This window comes from Triticum aestivum, chromosome 4B, assembly GCF_018294505.1.
Source record: "Triticum aestivum cultivar Chinese Spring chromosome 4B, IWGSC CS RefSeq v2.1, whole genome shotgun sequence".
In the NCBI taxonomy this organism is placed as follows: domain Eukaryota; kingdom Viridiplantae; phylum Streptophyta; class Magnoliopsida; order Poales; family Poaceae; genus Triticum; species Triticum aestivum.
Genome location: NC_057804.1, coordinates 532,959,850 through 532,981,834, shown reverse-complemented (window position 1 = coordinate 532,981,834; position 21,985 = coordinate 532,959,850).

The following is a 21,985-nucleotide window of genomic DNA, read 5'->3' as shown; positions in this document are numbered from 1 at the left end:
GTGTTCGTGTTTGGGGGAGAGTATGACTTCTCTATGTCTGTGGGGGCGAGGGGGTGGCTTCAGATAAAGAGTGAGGTGTCTATATTTGAGGGACTTTAGTGTAATTGAGATATTGTGCACTCATGGTTGATCAATTTGTTTCACAGTTTGGACTATGAGATAACGATACTTTTGAACATGCGTGATATACCTTGATGTACCAGAATTACAAACCTAAGATTGGAATTTTGGAATTCGACTCCATCATTAGCTTTTGTAATTCATTTAAACAGAGGTACATTTTTTAAGCCGGGATTTCGTGATTTCAAATTCATATATCAAACCTAGAGATATACACATACGGGCATGTTCAAACTTTATAAGCATCCACTTTATTCATACACATACACATTTTTGCTTTTGTCATCATATTTAGGATAAACACATTTGGAATTTCATTTGAATTGGACCGTATGATGGTATTTGCTTGTAGTAGCTCAATGATCCATATTTGAATTGAATGGACAATCTAAGTTTCGAGTTGGAGACATTGATTTTCAAAACTTGCACTTTTTTTGCGTGCAAAACAAACAAATTGTCGGCCATGATATCATAGTCGGCCGTACAAGAGCAGAACACTTATAATTTTAGGCGCCAAAAGCTTTCAAACTTCCCGCTCACATCGAAATATCACGCGCCCGAAAGTTTAGCCCTGCGATATTCCTGTTTTACCCCTGCCACATGAACGGAAAAGGGCTGCTTTGGTAACTCCATTGTTTTCCCCTCTTTGCCCCCAACATTCTTCCCCAGAGCCCCTCCCCTTCCCCTCCCCGACCCCCCCAACCACGGCAAGCCGCCGAATCTAGTCCTCCGCCGCAGCGGTGGACCTCACACCCCGCCGGATCTACCTTCCGCACCTTGGAACCCCCAACTGCCAACTCACCACTTCACCGGAGCCGCTTCAGCGACTGGCTTGTCCACCGCTCCAGATCTCCTTGACCGCCATCATGGTCCACCGCACCGGATCTGCTTAACCGGCGCCCTCGTCCACCACAGTGTAGGCCCTTCACTGACTCCCTCGTCCGCCCCTTCGCTGGCCCTTCATACAAGCCCTCGTCCGCCGCAACAGATCCGCCTCACCGAAAGCACTGTACAACGCGCCCGCTGAAGCCTTCGTCCACTGCACCGGACCCGCTCCACGGACGCCATATTCAACTCCACCGGCCCTGCTTTACCGATGCCGCAGCCTCATCAGGTTATTTCGATTTGTACTCCTTCGGTTTTTCTCTTTATCGTGCAACTGTTCACTTACCACAGATGAGCTTTCTTGTATGTCGACAGGCGCCGCAACCATAGCACCGGAGCCGCTTCAGCGACGGCGACAGCCGGCCCAAACTCAACCGCAACACGAGCACCATCGACGATCCTTAGCTATCAAGTATGACAACGATACCCATACGCCGCCGAGAATCAGGTACTATTATCCAACGGCCGGCGCCTACGTTCACTTTCCTAGCATAAGCACCGCACCTTTGAATTTCTTCAGGGCATAATTCAGTTTTTCATGAGACGCGTTATTCTGCTTGCACCTGTAGGGCCATACTTCTGGCAGTGAACATGTTACTTGTGCTAAATTACATACCAGTGCACATATAGTTAATATGCTTTAGTTTTGTCCTAAGTACTTATTACTGTTCTTCCTAGATATCACTGCCTACTATTTTACTTCTTGAATGCTATATTTATGATAATGGTGTTGTTCTGATGCCACCTGTTGGTTCCATCAGACTGCTTAATGTTCTCTATGCTTAATTACACATCAGCAAACTAGCATGTGGTTCCGCTGCTTTTTGTTCGTTTTACCCTACATTTTCTGATGCTAGCTATTACATCACTGCTCCGAGCCTCTGTTCATTACTTGTTTGTGTGTTCTTGATCTTCCCAAGTTGCATGACTAATTTGATGCTTCTATTAATTATGGAGCTGCCAACCCCATCAAGCAAAATATTTGTTCTTTTGGGGCTGGCACCTCGAACAAGCATAAAAATAGAGGGAAGCAGATATATTGTCGTGTATGCACACACCCTTCTTTCATTAGTTTAGATGAACCATCGATGATCAATTCGGACCAGTGCATGCGATTAAAATTAATTTTACCTAAATAGAGGGTGCAGAATAAACTACAACAACTAGATTTGCAACCACGGGATGCTGACGATATCTTCAAAGAACATTGCAACAGCAGCGAGGCTTCACAGCAACATATGGTAAGCCAGTGTGTTTTAGTACATGTGAAATGTAATGCGAGTGGGCTGCTTTCTTGGCTTGTGCCCTCAACCTGTAATCCTACCGAATTACAAATAGTTCAGTTGTCTGCTTTGCTGTATTGCTTGATTCGAATGCTTGTTTGTTGTTACACTATACCTGAGTTGGCCAATATGTCAGCAGTGCCTGCTGTACTATCGTAAAGAAATGCATGCCTATTTCATTTGAGTCCTTAACTTTTCCTCTCAACTTCATCACAAGACTGTCTTCGTAGTTTATATGAGGCCACACTGTTAAGTGCTTTCTCAGATTATTTCAACTGCTTAGATGCCTTGGCAACTTAAATATAGCGGTGGTACACTCCCTTTCAACTAGGGATGTCAACTGGGTCCCGTTTAATCCCGATTAAAGTCCACTAGTGGTATGATAGTTCAAAAGAGTTTTTGTTTTTTGAGGAAAATGAACTAGGGAGCTAGCAAAAACTAACTAGATGGGACTGGCGGATGTCGTTTATTTGCCTCTTACATCCCTTGTTTCATCTTACCATTTTAATTTCTTTTCGGCTGATGCTGCTTCGAACCATTTAAATATAGCTTGCCATGCTCGGCAATAATTCGTCTGTCGTTTACCATGTAAGCTTACTGCCTGGACCATACGATAACTATCTCTTACTTATGTCTAGCGGAAACCTTTCAGGATGTTGTTCACACTTGGACACAATGTACAACCCCAGAATCTATTTGTGCAAGCAGTGGGCCATCTATGTTACCAGATGGTAGCAGTTCAGAGGCAACACCGCCGGAGAGCAGTCTGAGCACAGATATTATAGTGCTTGAGGCTCTACTAGAGGCAGAAAGAGATGGTGTGGCTGCCATGAATGAGGTAATCTTTATCTTGAGGCTGGAAATTACGGAATTAGCGGCATGCATTATGCAAGCAACCCAAGAATTGGAGGAAGTAAGAATGTTGCATTTGAAGACGGAAGAGGTCCTGCTGTTTCTGCTATCTGAAGCCCAGGGTAATCCCGGTTCTTCTTTAGATACCAGTTGAAATTGTCATTAGATTATTGTACTTGCATGTTGTGTCATGTCTCTGAATGGATTATGTTGCAAGACCCCCTATGTTGTCCATGTGTTGTAATGATCCGAATTTTTTAGGCGAGGTAATCCTTAGTACTTGTATGATTGACATAAGGTGAACTGTTTTTCGTGTGAGCATATTGTATTGGATGAAATAACTGTTTGACTCAGAGTGTATCCAACCTACTGAATTTGAAGATCACTGCATTTCTAAATCATAATCATATATAAAGGTGTAATAAATCTTTGTTGTGGTTTTGAAGAAATAAATAACAAAAAATAGAATTATCTGAGGGTATTCGTAATCGAATACAAATTGGATTTGAATTTAGTTTGCCAGGGCCCAGGGAAAACGTGAATGCTAATTCTCCCAAGTTTTGAACGAAGCGGCTAAACACCCACTATAATTTGTGGGTTGCCTGAAGCAAGTGTTTGCAAGATGGAAATTACTGTCTACCCCTGCTACTTGACATCCTTATCGACCGGATTTACATTGCTATCAATAGGGGTAGACTAGTAACTTCAATCAGACGTGACACGACGGCCTCTGAGCCCATTCAGACACGGTGGGTGCCAAACGTGGGCGGTAAAACACATTTGATTCAAGCTCGTCCGAAAGACATGTGTCTCTTCCTCCATTTCCACATTCATACACGGTGGGCGGCAAAACAAACTCTCCTCGTCCGAAATCGATGTAGGCTAATATTTTAAATAGGGGCAGATGTGTAACTTCCCTCAGACGTGACACAACCGCCCTACCTGTCAGCCCCGTTCATAGACCGTAGGCACCAACCGTGGGCGGCAAAACAGTCTCTCCTCGCCCGAAATAGTTACCGGCAAATATTTGGGAGATGTGAGATTACCGTCCTATCCCCAACCGACGCGGTGTCCGAAATTTTAAACGGGGGATAAGTTTGTAACTTTCCCACATTTTAGAGAAGCGCGTCCCAAAGTTTGAGATCCCCCCCTCCCCTCCATTTCCCCATTCATACAACATCGGCGGCACGACAACCTCTGCACTGTGGCCAGCCTCCTCCGTCCGCCACCCCATCCTCCACCTTGCCGGAGCCGCTACCCCTACCCCGTCGTCCACTGCAAGAGATGGACGCCTTTCATCCACGACGCTGGACTAGGATCCTTTCATCGCCTCCTCTCACTTCATCGGCGCCGTCGTCCACCTTGCTATTGCACGACAACAGGATTTATCCCCTGACCCGGTCGTCTGCCGTCTAAAGTCGTCTTCCCCGCCGCCGACAGCGATCGCACCCGCAACACCCTCAATGTATCAGCATAGGCCTACACGGCGTCGCAAGAGAGGTGGTACTCTTCCATATGTGCTTAAGTTATTGATCTCACCCGGAAAATAGATCCTAATTTGTTTACTGTACTTTTTTCTTGTCTGTACCAAATCGTAGTGGCTAGTTGAAAGCAAACATTGGTTTCGAAGTAGCTTTGTCTGGTTTGCACCTTCAAATCCGCCATGGCACGGGCACTATACTCGTAAAGCTTATGGTTTCCCCCCTTTATATTCATTACCATCATCGTAGGTGCTTCGTGTCGTGCTAGCACTGCTCCTCAAGACCTCAACCCAAAGCTTACGTGTTGAAATACGAATCTGATATGATGCTCATATCACTAAAACAGAGAACGTTTAATTGGTCACCTAATGTTCCTATATTCGTTTCGAAAAGCATGTGCGCCACCCACTGGTCCAGCTAGTTCCACTTTCCTGATTTTTCTCTTGATGCTTAGGGTTTTCCCCTTTTATCTACTCTACTATGATCTGCGTAGGTGCTTTCTGTCGTACTAGCATTACTCCACCCTTCAAGCTAAACAACACAACACTCAGAATTCGAAAGCTTAGTTGTTCAAATATGATTGTGATATGATACTGATATTAGTTAACCGACACATTTAATTGGTTAGCTAAAGGTCCCACTTGAGTTTCCAAATGCATGTCGCGACATATAGAGAGACAGCATAATTGCATTTCTTTGTCACTTGTTGACCGTACTTTCTTGTCCATACCAAATCTTAGTTGTTATTTCAAAGCAAACATCGGTTGCTAACTACCCTTTGCGCGGTTTGCAGCTTCAGATCTGCCATCCCACTGCCACGGTCAACACTGTACTCATCATGCTTATGGTTTCCCCATTTTATGATGACCACAATCAGCCTACGTGGTTCGTGTCGTAATAGCACTGCTCCACCCATCGAGCTAAACAAGCTTAGTTGTACAAATTCATATCTGATATTATTGCTGATATTAGTAAAACTGAGAGATGTTTAATTGGTTAGCTAAATGTTCCTACTTTAGTTTCGAAATGCATGTGAGCCACATATGGAGAGACCGGAAAGAATAGTATTTCTCTGTGCGCTCTGGTTCATCATGGGTGGCCAACCGACATTGTATTGAAAGACTTGTAATATCTTCAATCTGCTTGCTCTTCTGCTCTTCTTTAAGATGATCCTCTTCTCTTGCGGTCGACTGGTCAGGTCGAGTTGTTCTCCCTTAGTATATTTTGAATCTGTCAGGTCAGGTCGACTTGTTCTTCTTTACTATATGTTGAAGCTGTCATCTGCGAAGTGTCATCACTTCTGGAGCTCTCATATTTTGAGTAGTAGGCCACATTATATTAATGCACACACCAAATTACAGCATGCATGGCATCTCTTAAAAGAATTGCAGAGATAGCACAAAGGGGTTTACAGGGAGGCAGTATTGGATTAGAATCACTTCTGCATTACAAAGAAAATCTCACTTGTTTTTATGTTTTCATGCATGTCAGATATTGAACATTATCAAAATGAATATGAGAATGGGCGCACGAGTGGAATATGGCGGAACAATCCACTGGCTAACAAACTTGGCATGGTGGAGGATGGCCTATCTTATTCACCCATCAAGGTGCTTGCTCTAACTTTGCAAAGTTGTATTGGTCGCACATATTTTGCATCTGACCTCTTGCATTACTTCTACTTTGTTACACCATCTGCTTAGTTTAAGCATCATATATGAGTATATGCCATACCTATCCATTTTCTGTACCTATTCCATGTGTCGTCACACTATGTTTTTCCAGTCAAATGTTGTTCTTTCGTAATAGATGTCCAAAAGGAAGAGGGTGAGTGCAGATCCTCAAGGAGTACAAACTAGGTATTTGGAAAAGGTAGTGATACCTGTTAAATCAGATAGATCAGCAGCCACAGAAAACACAGGCCCAACTGTACCACACTTTACCCCTACTCCAGTGGCCAAACCCCTATTAGAACTGCTGAGAGCCCAGCGTCAGGTACTGTCTATGATATCAATTCAAAATTTGAACTCCTAAATTTCTGCATGTGCCTTACCTTCTCTCTTGTATGAAAACTAATTTCAGATGAATCTCCTTGCTCAAAGGATCATACGATCTCACAACAATACTGGGCTCTGCATTGCTCTTGTCAGTACCTCTCTCCCTTTTGCCTTGTAACGCTGTACTTAATTAATTGCTATTTGATTATGTATCATCAGTCTGCACCTGAGCTTCATTATCCTCTGTTTCTTCCAATATTATTTGATCTATATTTACTCTTTGCAAAATGTAGAATAATGGCAACGCTTATAAAGAATTTTCTTTGGGGAATTTATTGAATTATCCTTCCATCAACATGGAGAAGGGCTTTGTCCAGCCTGTGTTAACATGTAATGTAAGTTCATCCTTCTCAAGCCTTCAAAGTTTGTTCTAGTATAGATTTGGATAGGCATCATTTCCTCCACTGTTGTTTTCTTTGCTGTTTACATCTGATTGGATGTTTGCAACAACTACCAGTTTCAAATTGTAGTTGTAAAAACATGTTCCTTATGCAGAACAGATCCATTTATTTGCTTATATAATTGTGAAACCTGTTACGTGTCTCCTTGTTTCTCTTTCAGAGTCGTATCTCTTACGCCAGGCAGAACTTTAGGGAAGATAGTGAGCCAAACCATCTTGAGGACAGCGAGATGACCCCAAGGTCCTGTCTTGATGAAGACAGTGAGTTGAAGCTACTCACCAGCAGGTGTGAGACAACCTCTGTGTAGTCGCTGCCTCAATCAGTTCGACTTCTTCAATCTCAACTTAAAGCGGAAAGGCTTGCTTCAGCTCACCTCCGACTTGAAGTCAAAGATGCAATGAAGATGTCAGAGGACTGCCGTGCGCACCATCATGCCTTACATCTACTGTTGATGCATCTATCATTGACACAACTAAGGTCTACTCAGCTTCTTCGGCTGTTTGGGGGGCCCGACCTGGCCAGGCCTAGTGCCTTCTGAAGTGCTCTCAGTTTTGTATATTCTTTTGTCAGCATGTTTATTAGCACTGGTGGCGAACTTTGATGCCCAGTGGATGTCATATGTGTGATAGCCGTGATAGCCCAGCGTAAGTTGCTTGATTATTTATTTCCTTGTTGTCTTGTTTATTTGTTTGCTTGTAGTCATTGCAGTTCTTTTTCCGCGGTTTGCTAGTGGCTGCAATAACCTATTTTTTAAAACTAGGCCACAATAACCATGGGCTAATATTTACTGTAGTGACACTGGGCCTCCTACGGGCCATAGAAACAGTGGGCCTTCTACGGGCCGTAGAAACAATGGGCCTTTTATGGGCCGTAGAAACAATGGGCCTTCTACGGGTTGTATCATTAGTGGGCCTTATACGGGCCGTATGATCGATTGGCCAAACATGGGCCAATAATAGACCGCATTATGGCCGTAAATGGGCTACAGTTGGAATCGTCCATTCATGGGCCGACCATAACGGGCCATCATTAATAGGCCATATTTGATGATGCTATGGAAACGGCCCAACGTATTAACGGACCACAAACGGGCCGACTGTAACCATGGGCTGAATTTGGCCCACGGGCAGAAAATGATAGTAACGGGCCGTAAGTAAACGAATGCTGGAAATGATCCCAAGAATAAATGGGCTCTGAGAAGGCGAAAGATAATATTGGCTGGAAACGGCCCAACAGAATAACGGGCAGTTAATGGGTATAAAGTGATACATTGTTCATTACGGGCCAGTTTCACCACGGGCCGTTAATTGGTTTAAAGTGATACACTATTCATTATGGGCCAGTTTCACCACGGGCCGTTAATGGGTGTAAAGTGATACACTGTTCATTACGGGCCAGTTTCACCATGGGCCGTTAATGGGCCAAGAGTTACAAAGGGCATCATATGGGCCGAAAGACGTCATGGGCCATACATGGGCCAGAAGTGAAAACGGGCTGGAATCATATTGGATGGCCCAGATGACGCTACTGGGCCTAATTCGGATAGGACGTAACGGGACTTGGTTTAGTGGGCTGTAAATGGGCTATATGCGAACAGGCCGTTAACAGGATTTCCATGGGCCGGCCCGCAACCTTTTGACCAAGTCAAACGGGCCGGCCTTTTCACAAGAATGGGCCTCTGTTGGGCCGTGTCATGTGTCGATGTATCATAGGCGCCTTCTGTCCAATAAGTGGATGACATCTGTCCCAACGATGAGCCGACACGTGTTTCCTCCAGCCAATGATGATTTTACACGTGGAAAATCCCCATTGGTCGGGGCTGTTAACGGGTTATTGGATCCAAAACCCGACCCGATAGCTTAACGATGTTCCATTATGATGGATGCCACGAGTCGGTCACCCTTGATGAAAGCACTTCTGTGACGCGTTATTTATCGTCATGGAAGTGGAAACTTCCGTGATTATAATTTTGGTAATGTCATGGAACACTTCTATGACAGCACAGATATGACTATCTTGATTCTGTCATAAAATCGTCATGGATGTACATGCATGAAAAAAAACGCGACCTACTGTGACAAACACGTATCATCACGGAAGTGTATTTTTTTGTAGTGTTCCGAATCGAATTTGACACCCACCTCCTCTCCTGGGAGCATTCTACCTTCCTCAACCCGAGCACACTTATCCGCCAATGTGTACAGCTCGTTGACGGTCTTCAGCAAGCAAGCATTCATCTTTGCACGCATCCTTCGATTGTGCACATTTGTGTGGAATGCGGCAATCACATCTACCAGGTGTATCTGAGGAATGTTTTAGTGCAGTTGGCTGGATATCTACAGATACTTGCGCAAACTCTCCCCTTCCTTATGTGGAAGGGCCTGCAGGTCACTAGGCTGTCCTGGTTCTTGGTGGCCGCTAGTGAAGGCGCAAATGAACTCGTTGCATAGGTCTACCGACGAAGAACTAGAATCCTCCGGCAAGTGCATTAGCCAAGACCTCACGTTAGGCTTGAGAGCTAATGGGAATTCGTTAGCAAGTACTTTCTCATATCTTCCCCCGGCAGCCTGAACGGCAATAGTATAGATGCCCAGAAACTCTATCAGGATCAGCTTTCCATCATATTTCTCCAGGAGGTCAGGCTTGATGGTGAGAGAGGATGGCCAACGAACTTGCCTCATCTCATGAGTGAAGGCAGGGCATCCCACCTCGTAAGGTAGGTACCCACCAACACTAGGCGTGGGTTCGTCAATGTCGGGTTGCGCCTGTCTGACTAATGGCGGGTCTCATGACGCTACTCAATGGTGACGCGGGTGTCTTCCTTCCTCCTATCTCTCAACACTTGTCATTGATCCTGCTGGAGCCCTGGGTCGAATGAAGCCATTGATGCTTCGTCAAGCTCGTTAACGTCTTGGGTTTGCTGATCCCACTGTGGCTGCCCTTGGGTAGTCTGCTGTGGAGGCGACTGCATTTAAGGTGTAGTCCTCTCAACATGACCACCATTTGGCACCGCCGGCATCGTCTGCAGGTGCAGCAAGGGCTCCACGCATCGTGACTTGTTGGCTTTAGCAAAACCAATGAGGCTCTGAAAGGTGGGTCTCCATTCATCCATCTTGTCAACCTTTGGGGGAAAGTTCAGCAATAGCTGAGCTCTCACCATCGCTTCGTCCATTGTCTCCGGCATGGCATGAGAGGCAGAACGTGACACCACTCGACTTCTAGATGAACCAGAAGGAACGTTGTCATGTCCCTGCCGCCTCTGACCGATCACTAGAGCAGTTTGGCATGGCTGAAGTTGTTCTTGATGGCCAACATCTTGATCAGCTAGACCATTCCCATGCGGACGTGGTCGGGAAGGATCAACGGCGCTGTTTGGGTCTTGTCTTGCTCGCCGTACATGGGGCGGAGTGCATGTCCTTCCATCGCCCCTCTAGACAGTGCAGTCAATGGATCTTGGCTAGCACTGGAATGGGCGTCGACACTGCACTAGTCGCGCTCACTGGTGCGAGGAGGAGGCGGAAGTTGGGCATCTCCTTGTCCTGCACCAATGTGAGTGTGTTCACTAGAAGGCTGGTGCAGTTGGGTCGCAGCCGCAGCACCGGTTCCTGCTCCAGTGGTGGTGAGGGCATCGGTGGTGTCGTTTGCAGTGCCCGCCCTGCCCGCTACGTCTGTGGCACCCGCGGCCACAGGCGAGGAGACCTTCAAAGTGGAAGAATGCACCGTAGCACCACTTTTCTTCTTCGGAACCATCAAATACGCAGAAGGTGATGAAGATCACCCGCTAGATGTTGCTTCAGGTTTGCACGAGTGACGCCCCTTACCTGGCGCGCCAAAGATGTCGGTGTGTAAGCATGATCACCTATGGGGCAGGGCTGCCCCATTGTGGTTTGGCAAGGGGGAGGTCACATCACCCAAAGAGCAGTAACAACATGGCAGCGCAACAGTGGACAGCTCTCTTTTACCTAGGTTTGGGCCGCTTTGCAGCGTAAAATCCTACTCCTGATGTGGTGGATTGATCTGGAGGAACACAAAGACGCGACGTGCTCAAGCCTGGCAACGGTGCCTTGGGAAGAGCACTATGCGTGTACAAGTGTTGAGGGGTCAAGTGTTCAAACCCTTTGCTAGGTTGCCTCGGGCCTCCTTTTATAGGTTAAGGGGTGACCATAGTGGCAAAACAGTCATTTCAGGGTGATTAGATAGCAGCCATATCATACCTAACTCTGGTAGTTAGGACAAAGTGCATTAAATGCACTGCTTGGTGTCAAGCTAGTGTTGAAGCCTGGCAAGCCTGTCGTGCCGCTTATCTGCCTTCTTATTAGTGTGTCATGCCATATGGACGGGTGTCAATAAAGTTAATCTCCTCCTCACCATGCTGCCACGTGCCTGACAGGATCCACTTAGCCACTTGGGAGCTCGACACCGCACCGATTAATGACTTGCGTGCGATGAGGTGGAGCGGTGGCGTCTTGGCAGGGATCTGCAGGTTTATGGAGCTTGGCGGGTCCTTACCTGGGCAGCCTTGACAAGCCCCGGGTTCCCTACCGGGGTGTTCTATACTTGTCCCTCAGGTGTGGCCTCAACCCGATCGGGCTCTCCTGCCTGGCAAAGGAAGCCTTCCTGAGGTGATCTTCTGACAACTTAACCTTCTTAATCTCTCCTTGATCTCACGAAGAGCGATTTCTCTGGATTCTGTTGTATCAGTCCATGATACTAGGTGTATGCCTTGTCGTACGTTGGTGCATAAGTTAGGGCAACGAGTGCACGTCTTCATTGCACCAGCCCATGTCTTTCAAAATATCAATGCTAAAGAATGTTATCCCTAGCCCCTGATGCTCAATCATTGATCCATTCGTGAAACACACTCAATATTAGCTACACCTAATGCACAAGTATGACAATAGTGCTCTCCAGTTGGTGCTTATAAGAGAAGGTGAATACTCAAAATAAAAATAAAAATTTCATAAAAGTAAATAGATAGGCTCTTCGTAGAGCGAAGCAGAGTTTTGCAGAGGTGCGAGAGCTCAAGGCTTAAATTAGAGATAAAAATGTTTTGAGATGCATGCTTTTCCTGTCAACGCTATGACCGAGTTCCCGACATCTTCCATGCTAGAAACATTATAGGCGGTTCCCAAATAGAAAATAAAGTCCATTTCCTTTCCGCCATTCTTTCACAATCCATGGCTAGCTGTATCCATGGGTGCCTTCCATACCAACACTTTTCAAGGATTTTTTTTTGATTCATTGTGGGACTGGGCATCCCTATTACCTGCCACTTTCTCGTGTAATGACAAGTGAATAAACACTCATCATCAGAATAACCCACCTAGCATGAAAGATATCGGCCACCCCTTGCTGCCACATGAGCGGTACGGGCACACAAAACGGAAAGTTTATTTTGAATAATTAGAGTTGGGACATGCAAATTTACTTGGGACGATATGTAAATACCACATATAGGTAGGTATGGTGGACTCATATGGCAAAACTTTAGGTTTAGGGAATTGGATGCACAAGCAGCATTCTCGCTTAGTACAAATGGAGGCTAGCAAATAGATTGAGAACCGACAAATCAAAAAAATGAAAACGGTCATAAACGTGCATTGAACATAACTCACACTAAATAATGCACCATAAGTAGGATATAACTTTGTTGCATAACTATGGACTTTACGTGCATGCATAGGGAATCACAAACCTTAACACCAATATTCTTACTAAACCACAATCATTCACTAGTACCTCCCACATATTACCATCTCTATATTGAAAAACTATTGCAAGGAATCAAACACATCATATTCAGTGATCTACAAGTTTTATGTAGGATTTTCTGACTAACCATGTGAACGACCAATTCATGTTCACTCTCTAAATACATATAAGTGAAGCAAGAGAGTTTAATTCTTTCTATAAAAGATTTTCCCATGCTTTAATAAGTATAAGTGAAGCAAAAGATCATTCTACAAATAACGGTTTTCCATATGTAGAGAAACAGACAATCCGAACTTCAAATGATATAAGTGAAGCACATGAAGCATTCTACAAAGCCATACTCAAAAGATATAAGTGAAGTTCAAAGAGCATTCTATAAATCAACCAAGGACTATCTCATACCAACATGGTGCATAAAATAAAAGGAAAAAAATAAACACAAAAGACGCTTCAAGAATCTGCGCATATCATGTGACGAGTAAAAATATAGCTCCAAGTAAAATTACCGATGGTCGTTAGAAGAAAGAGGGGATGTCTTCTGGGGCATCCCCAAGCTTAGTTGCTTGCGAGTCCTTGAATATTACCTTGGGGTGCCTTAGTCATCCCCAAGCTTAGGCTATTGCCACTCCTTATTCCTTCATCCGTCGTGATCTCACCCAAACTTGAAAACTTCAATCACACAAAACTTAATAAAACCCTCATGAGTTCCGTTGGTATAATAAAGCAAATCACTACTTTAAGTACTATTGCAAACCCATTCATATTTTATTTTTGCATTATACCTAATGTATTCTAACTTCACCATGGCTTATACCACCGATACAATCCATAGTTCCATCAAAACAAGCAAAACAATGCATCAAAAACAGAATCTGTCAAAAACAGGACAGTCTGTTGCAATCTAAATATTGACCATACTTCTGTAACTCCAAAAATTCTGACAAATTAGGACAAAATAAAAAATTTGCATAGCAGTACTGTGTAAAAATTTCAGAAACTTTTGGCATTCTAGTAAAAATGTAAATTCACGCACTACAACCAAACTTTCTGTTTTTGCACCGCACATACCAAACAAGAAATCTAAACATCCTAAAGGAAAATGTTGGCACAATATTTTTATAATGCAATGGATTTATACAAGGGGATAATTATTTTTGTTGAAAAGTTTATGTAATCAAGGTTCACAAAGTTTCCATGGGCATGAGCAAAGTTCAAGGCTAGCTCCCACTTTAACAATGCTCGTCTTTCTCACTTCCGCTTTTCTTTTTGAAAAGTTTTAGGTTCCCCTCTATATTTTTATTTTTAAACTTTATAAAAGCACACAACAGAATAAAATGACTCTCTAAAATTTTTGGGTCTTCTCCCTGGCAGCCCTTTTTGTAAAGCCATTAAGCTAGGCATAAAGTGCTCAAGTAATTGATCCACACGGATCCTAAGGTATATCAAAGCCAATTTTAGTTAACAATGACTTGTAATTTAGTAGTGAGCACAAAGCAACATATATCATGCAGCGACGAAGTCTAACTCTCCTCATATGCATCGGCGTGTCATAAAAGAACAATTCATGTGCATCAAGTAAAGGCCAATGATAGTATAAATAGTTTCTTGCAATTTTATCATATTGGAAATATAGAGAGGCAGAGATGTAGTTCCTCTCTCATCATAATTGCAAGTAGGAGCAGCAAGCACATGCATATTATATTCATCAAAATCATCATGTGTGATAGTAAATCGCAACCCATCAATATAATCCATAATAAGAGCAACCTTCTCCAATATAGTGTAGTTGGGAGAATTCAAAAAGATAATCAGACTATCATGTGTGGGTGCAATAGTAACAATTTCATGTTTAACATAATAAACTATAGCAAGTTAATCTTCATAAGCATAATTCAAATTAGCATCTTGGCCACAAGCATAGCAAGCATCAATTTCAAAAAAAGGGATATTTCAAATGAATCCAAGGGGTCATAGAAATTATCATAACATTCATCCTTCGGTAAGCACGAAGGGAAATTAAACAATGTATGAGTTGAAGAGTTACTCTCATTAGAAGGTGTGCACGAGTAGCTAATCCGCTCTTCCTCCTTTTGTTCTTTGCTCTCCTCATCATCTTTTTCATCCAATGAGCTCACAGTTTCATGAATTTCTTCTTCATAGATTCCTGCAAATGTTAGTCTCCTCATGGATAACGGAGGCTGAATATATTCTTTAACATAAGCATTATAAGCATAGTTTTCATAGCAATATTTAAGTATGGAAAATTGTTCAGGTTTTAAAGAGTAGCATCATACTTTTCAATCAAAGAAGCAATTTCATAGGCACCCTTAAAAGCAACAAATTCTTCAATTTGTTCAACATAACAGTAATTATAGACACCCTTGGCATAAGAAGATAAGATTCCATTATACTTAGAAGGGAAGGTGTTTTTTAGGGTCTTAAGAACAACAAGTAAAATCATGTATTTCTCACAAATTCAAAGCATAGCAATACAAATTATTTATATGATGCCATAAAAGTTTCCCTTTTGAGATAAGCGGTGTCACACAAAATAAGCATGCTCATTTAATGATTTTCCCTCAACTAAGCTAGTTGGGCTTTCAGCACGAGCACATAGGGGTCAAAGATGATCCAAGTAGAAAGCTTCAACAGTATGATAGATTTTTGGTGGTTCTTCAACCACTTGTTTAGTAGGTACAACTAATTTTGGTATTTTATGTTTCCTACCCATAACTAAAGATAAAAAACAAGAGGACAAAATAAAAATCTACTTAGTGATAAAGCAAATAATCACACATGAGAATATCAACCCGACGCTATTGCTCCCCGGCAACAGCACTAGAAAAAGGGTCTTGATAACCCACAAGTATAGGGCATAAATTGTAGCCCTTTTCGATAAGTAAGAGTGTCGATCCCAATGATGAGCAAGGTACAATCAATATTCCCTTCAAGTTCTATCGACCACTGATACAAATCTGGGCACACTTAACGTTCACTTTACCAAGTATGAAACTATTTTGTAGGTGTAGGGATAAGTTTACAATAATAAAACTAGATGTACTTAGCGACAATAAAACTATGAGTAATTTGCAAGATAATAAAGGTTAGTTGTTTAGTAGAAAGGTTTTTGTCACAGAAGAAAGTTATTTGTCCATAGGCAATCGATAAGTAGACCGGTAATCATTATTGCAATTTTATATGAGGGAGAGGCATAAGCTAACATACTTGTCGTACTTGGATCATATGCACTTATGATTGGAACTCTAGCAAGCTTCCGCAACTACCAAAGATCATTAAGGTAAAACTCAACCATAGCATTAAGTAACAAGTCCTCTTTATCCCATACTCAACAACCCCCTTACTTGGGTATAAGCTTCTGCTACTCCTTCCACCCATCATAAGCGAATCATAAACGTATTGCAACACCCTATAGCGGGAATCCCACACACATGCACGACACGGAGGGAACCATAGGACAGAACCAAAATAAAACAAACAACTCAAACCAATCATGATCATCAATCAACCCATAGGATAAAAAGAATCTACTCAAACATCATAGGATGGCAACACATCATTGGATAATAATATGAAGCATGAAGCACCATGTTTAAGTAGATATTACAGCAGGGAGAAGAGGTGTTACACCACTGCATAGAAGGGGAGAAAGTTGGTGTTGGTTGTTGATGTAGATCGTTGTCACGATCCTTGACTCAACTGCGTTCCGGCACCACCGGGAGAGAGGGGGGAGAGCCTCCCTCCTTCTTCTTCTTCCTTGGCCTGCCCCCTAGATGGGAGGTGAGTTCCCCCTTTGGTCCATGCCCGCACTGGCAGTGGGGGTCAAGAGCCCCTCTGAGATTGGATCTCTCTCTCTCTCTATTTCAACTTCCACTTTTCTGGTTGAAAACCATTTCTTAAATTCCAGGAGATCTGTAGCTCCGATTGGGCCAAAGTTTTAACACGATTTTTCTCCGGGTATTATCTTTCTTGCGGTTAAATAATGGTAGCAACCACCTACGAGGTGATCACCACCCACCACCGCGCGCCTGGGGGCCACCCTAGTGCCTTGTGGAGGACATGGACCTCCATTTGTGTTGATTCCACCTCCCAAAATCACATATATTCCAAAATAATTCTCCATAAAATTTTATTGCATTTGGACTTTGTTTGATATGGATTTTTTGTGAAACAAAAAACATGCAACAAACAGGAACTTGCACTGGGCACTTGGTCAATATGTTAGTCCCAAAAAATAATATAAAATGTTGCCAAAAGTATATAAAAGTTGTAGAATATAGACATGAAAAAATCAAAAAATATAGATACGACGGAGACGTATCAACAGGGAAACGAAGCCCTTGACTAGTTCTATGCTAAAGACATTTTTGCGGCTCAAAAGGTAGTGCTTGTACAGAAATATAATTAGGGTCTTAAAGGGCATGCTTTCTTTATTTTATAATTTCAACATTTACATGTCGAGCTGTAACGAGATGAACTAAAAGAATATAGTGTAAGAAAGTGAAAAAGGAAGAAAAAATAGGGCGGATATTATCATCGGGCTTCACAAAAATGGTGCACACCTGCCGCACGTCCGCGGTTCCGACCTATTCACCAGCTTGTCGTCGTTCACAGCAAAGACAAAAGAGGACTAACGCGATCTCGGCCCTTTGTATGCTTGAAGCCTTTGTTGGCCCAGCCCTTTGAAAGAGGTCTTGCAGATGTCCATTGTGTGGTTGAGGCCACGTTAGTATGTTTGTTATTGGCGAACATGTGTGACAGAAATTTTGCCAATATGGGAGCCCGAAGCTGTGTCATTCCTCGGTCAAGCAGATCTGACTTTTCCGCAAATTTTGGCTCCTCGACGCCCCCAAGGAATTTTGAGTGCAATGTTATGCATCCTGGGGACATAATGCCCCATCCAGGGGGAGCGCGCGAGGAGCATGTACCCCTATTTAGGGTGTGGGGGTATGAGGCCGAGGTCGACCGATGCGGCCCGCATGTGCTTCGAGGAGCTGGCAGTGTGTTTATTGATGTGGGCTGCCTCCTCGGTGTTGGGGAACGTTGCAGAAAATTAAAAATTTTCCTACGGTTTCACCAAGATCCATCTATGAGTTCATCTAAGCAACGAGTCAAGGGAGAGAGTTTGCATCTACATACCACTTGTAGATCACGAGCGGAAGCTAGCCAAGGGGATGGTGATGATGGAGTCGTACTCGAACGTGATTCGGATCACCGATGTCCAAGTGCTGAACGGACAGCACCTCCGCGTTCAACACACGTACGGGACGGGAGACGTCTCCTCCTTCTTGATCCAGCAAGGGGGAAGGAGAGGTTGAGGAAGATTGCTCCAACGGCAGCACGACGGCGTGGTGTAGTTGGTGCAGCAGTACTCCGACAGGGCTTCGCCAAGCATATACGGAGGAGGAGAGGTGTTGGGGAGGGGAGGGGCTGCGCCTTGGCTTGTGTTAAGCTCCCATGCGCCTCCCCACTATATATAGGGGTGGAGGGGCTGGTTTCTTGCCCTCCAAGTCCATTGGGGCGTTGGCCAAGGTGGGAGGAAAGAAATCCCATCATTTCCTTCCCCACCGATTGTTATCCCCCCTTTTTAGGGATCTTGATCTTATCCCTTCGGGATATGATCTTATTCCTTCTAAGGGGGGATCTTGGTGCGCCTTGACCAGGGGTGTGGGGCCTTTCCCCACTACTCACGTTCATGTGGGTCCCCCCATGCAGGTGGGCCCCACTCCGGAACCTTCTAGAACCTTCCCGGTACAATACCGAAAAATCCCGAACATTTTCCGGTGGCCAAAATAGGACTTCCCATATATAAATCTTTACCTCCGGACCATTCCGGAACTCCTCGTGACGTCCGGGATCTCATCCGGGACTCCGAACAACATTCGGTAACCACATACAAACTTCCTTTATAACCCTAGCGTCATCGAACCTTAAGTGTGTAGACCCTACGGGTTCGGGAGACATGTAGACATGACCGAGACGTTCTCCGGTCAATAACCAACAGCGGGATCTGGATACCCATGTTGGCTCCCACATGCTTCTCGATGTTGTCATCGGATGAACCACGATGTCGAGGATTCGATCAAACCCTGTATACAATTCCCTTTGTCAATCGGTACGTTACTTGCCCGAGACTCGATCGTCGGTATCCCAATACCTTGTTCAGTCTCGTTACCGGCAAGTCACTTTACTCGTACCGTAATGCATGATCTCGTGGCCAACACTTTGGTCACCTTGAGCTCATTATGATGATGCATTACCGAGTGGGCCCAGAGATACCTCTCCGTCATACGGAGTGACAAATCCCAGTCTCGATCCGTGTCAACCCAACAGCTACTTTCGGAGATACCTGTAATGCACCTTTATAGTCACCCAGTTACGTTGTGACGTTTGATACACCCAAGGCACTCCTACGGTATCCGGGAGTTACACGATCTCATGGTCTAAGGAAGAGATACTTGACATTGGCAAAGCTCTAGCAAACGAACTAAACGACCTTTGTGCTATGCTTAGGATTGGGTCTTGTCCATCACATCATTCTCCTAATGATGTGATCCCGTTATCAACGACATCCAATGTCCATAGCCAGGAAATCATGACTATCTGTTGATCACAACGAGCTAGTCAACTAGAGGCTCACTAGGGACATATTGAGGTCTATGTATTCACACGTGTATTACGATTTCCGGATAATACAGTTATAGCATGAATAAAAGACAATTATCATGAACAATGAAATATAATAATACTTTTATTATTGCCTCTAGGGCATATTTCCAACAGTCTCCCACTTGCACTAGAGTCACCAATCTAGTTACATTGTGATGAATCGAACACCCATAGAGTTCTGGTGTTGATCATGTTTAGCTCGCGAGAGAGGTTTAGTCAACGGATCTGCGACATTCAGATCCGTATGTACTTTGCAAATTTCTATGTCTCCATCTTGAACATTTTCACGGATGGAGTTGAAACGACGCTTGATGTGCCTGGTCTTCTTGTGAAACCTGGGCTCCTTGGCAAGGGCAATAGCTCCAGTGTTGTCACAGAAGAGTTTGATTGGCCCCGACGCATTGGGTATGACTCCTAGGTCGGTGATGAACTCCTTCACCCAAATCGCTTCATGCGCTGCCTCCGAGGCTGCCATGTACTCCGCTTCACACGTAGATCCCGCCACGACGCTCTGCTTGCAGCTGCACCAGCTTACTGCTCCACCATTCAACATATACACGTATCCGGTTTGTGACTTAGAGTCATCCGGATCTGAGTCGAAGCTAGCGTCGACGTAACCCTTTACGACAAGCTCTTCGTCTCCTCCATAAACGAGAAACATGTCCTTTGTCCTTTTCAGGTACTTCAGGATATTCTTGACTGCTGTCCAGTGTTCCTTGCCGGGATTACTTTGGTATCTAGCTACCAAACTCACGGCAAGGTTTACATCAGGTCTGGTACACAGCATGGCATACATAATAGATCCTATGGCTGAAGCATAGGGGATGACACTCATCTCTTCTTTATCTTTTGCCGTGGTCGGTGACTGAGCCGAGCTCAATCTCACACCTTGTAACATAGGCAAGAACCCCTTCTTGGACTGATCCATTTTGAACCTCTTCAAAATCTTATCAAGGTATGTGCTTTGTGAAAGACCTATGAGGCGTCTCGATCTATCTCTATAGATCTTGATGCCTAATATGTAAGCAGCTTCTCCAAGGTCCTTCATTGAAAAACACTTATTCAAGTAGGCCTTAATGCTGTCCAGAAATTCTATATTATTTCCCATCAAGAGTATGTCATCTACATATAATATGAGAAATGCTACAGAGCTCCCACTCACTTTCTTGTAAACGCAGGCTTCTCCATAAGTCTGCATAAACCCAAACGCTTTGATCATCTCATCAAAGCGAATATTCCAACTCCGAGATGCTTGCACCAGCCCATAAATGGATCGCTGGAGCTTGCATACTTTGTTAGCGTTCTTAGGATCGACAAAACCTTCCGGCTGCATCATATACAGTTCTTCCTTAAGATGCCCGTTAAGGAATGCTGTTTTGACGTCCATCTGCCATATCTCATAATCATAGTATGCGGCAATTGCTAACATGATTCGGACGGACTTTAGCTTCGCTACGGGAGAGAATGTCTCGTCGTAGTCAATCCCTTGAACCTGTCGATAACCCTTAGCGACAAGTCGAGCTTTATAGATGGTGACATTACCATCCGCGTCTGTCTTCTTCTTAAAGATCCATTTGTTTTCTATCGCTCGCCGATCATCGGGCAAGTCTGTCAAAGTCCATACTTTGTTTTCATACATGGATTCTATCTCGGATTTCATGGCTTCAAGCCATTTGTTGGAATCTGGGCCCGCCATCGCTTCTTCATAGTTCGAAGGTTCACCGTTGTCTAACAACATGATTTCCAGGACGGGGTTGCCGTACCACTCTGGTGCGGAACGTGTCCTTGTGGACCTACGAAGTTCAGTAGCAACTTGATCCGAAGTACCTTGATCATCATCATTGGTTTCCTCTTCAGTTGGTGTGGGCATCACAGGAACATTTTCCTGAGCTGCACCACTTTCCCGTTCGAGAGGTAGTACTTCATCGAGTTCTACTTTCCTCCCACTTACTTCTTTCGAGAGAAACTCTTTTTCCAGAAAGCATCCGTTCTTGGCAACAAAGATTTTGCCCTCGGATCTTAAGTAGAAGGTATACCCGACAGTTTCCTTAGGGTATCCTATGAAGACGCATTTTTCCGACTTGGGTTCGAGCTTTTCAGGTTGAAGTTTCTTGACATAAGCATCGCATCCCCAAACTTTTAGAAACGACAGCTTAGGTTTCTTCCCAAACCATAATTCATACGGTGTCGTCTCAACGGATTTAGACGGTGCCCTATTTAAAGTGAATGTAGCTGTCTCTAGAGCGTATCCCCAAAATGATAGCGGTAAATCAGTAAGAGACATCATAGACCGCACCATATCCAATAGAGTGCGATTACGACGTTCGGACACACCGTTTCGCTGAGGTGTTCCAGGCGGCGTGAGTTGTGAAACGATTCCACATTTCCTTAAGTGTGTGCCAAATTCGTGACTTAAATATTCTCCTCCACGATCTGATCGTAGGCACTTTATCTTTCGGTCACGTTGATTCTCCACCTCATTCTGAAATTCCTTGAACTTTTCAAAG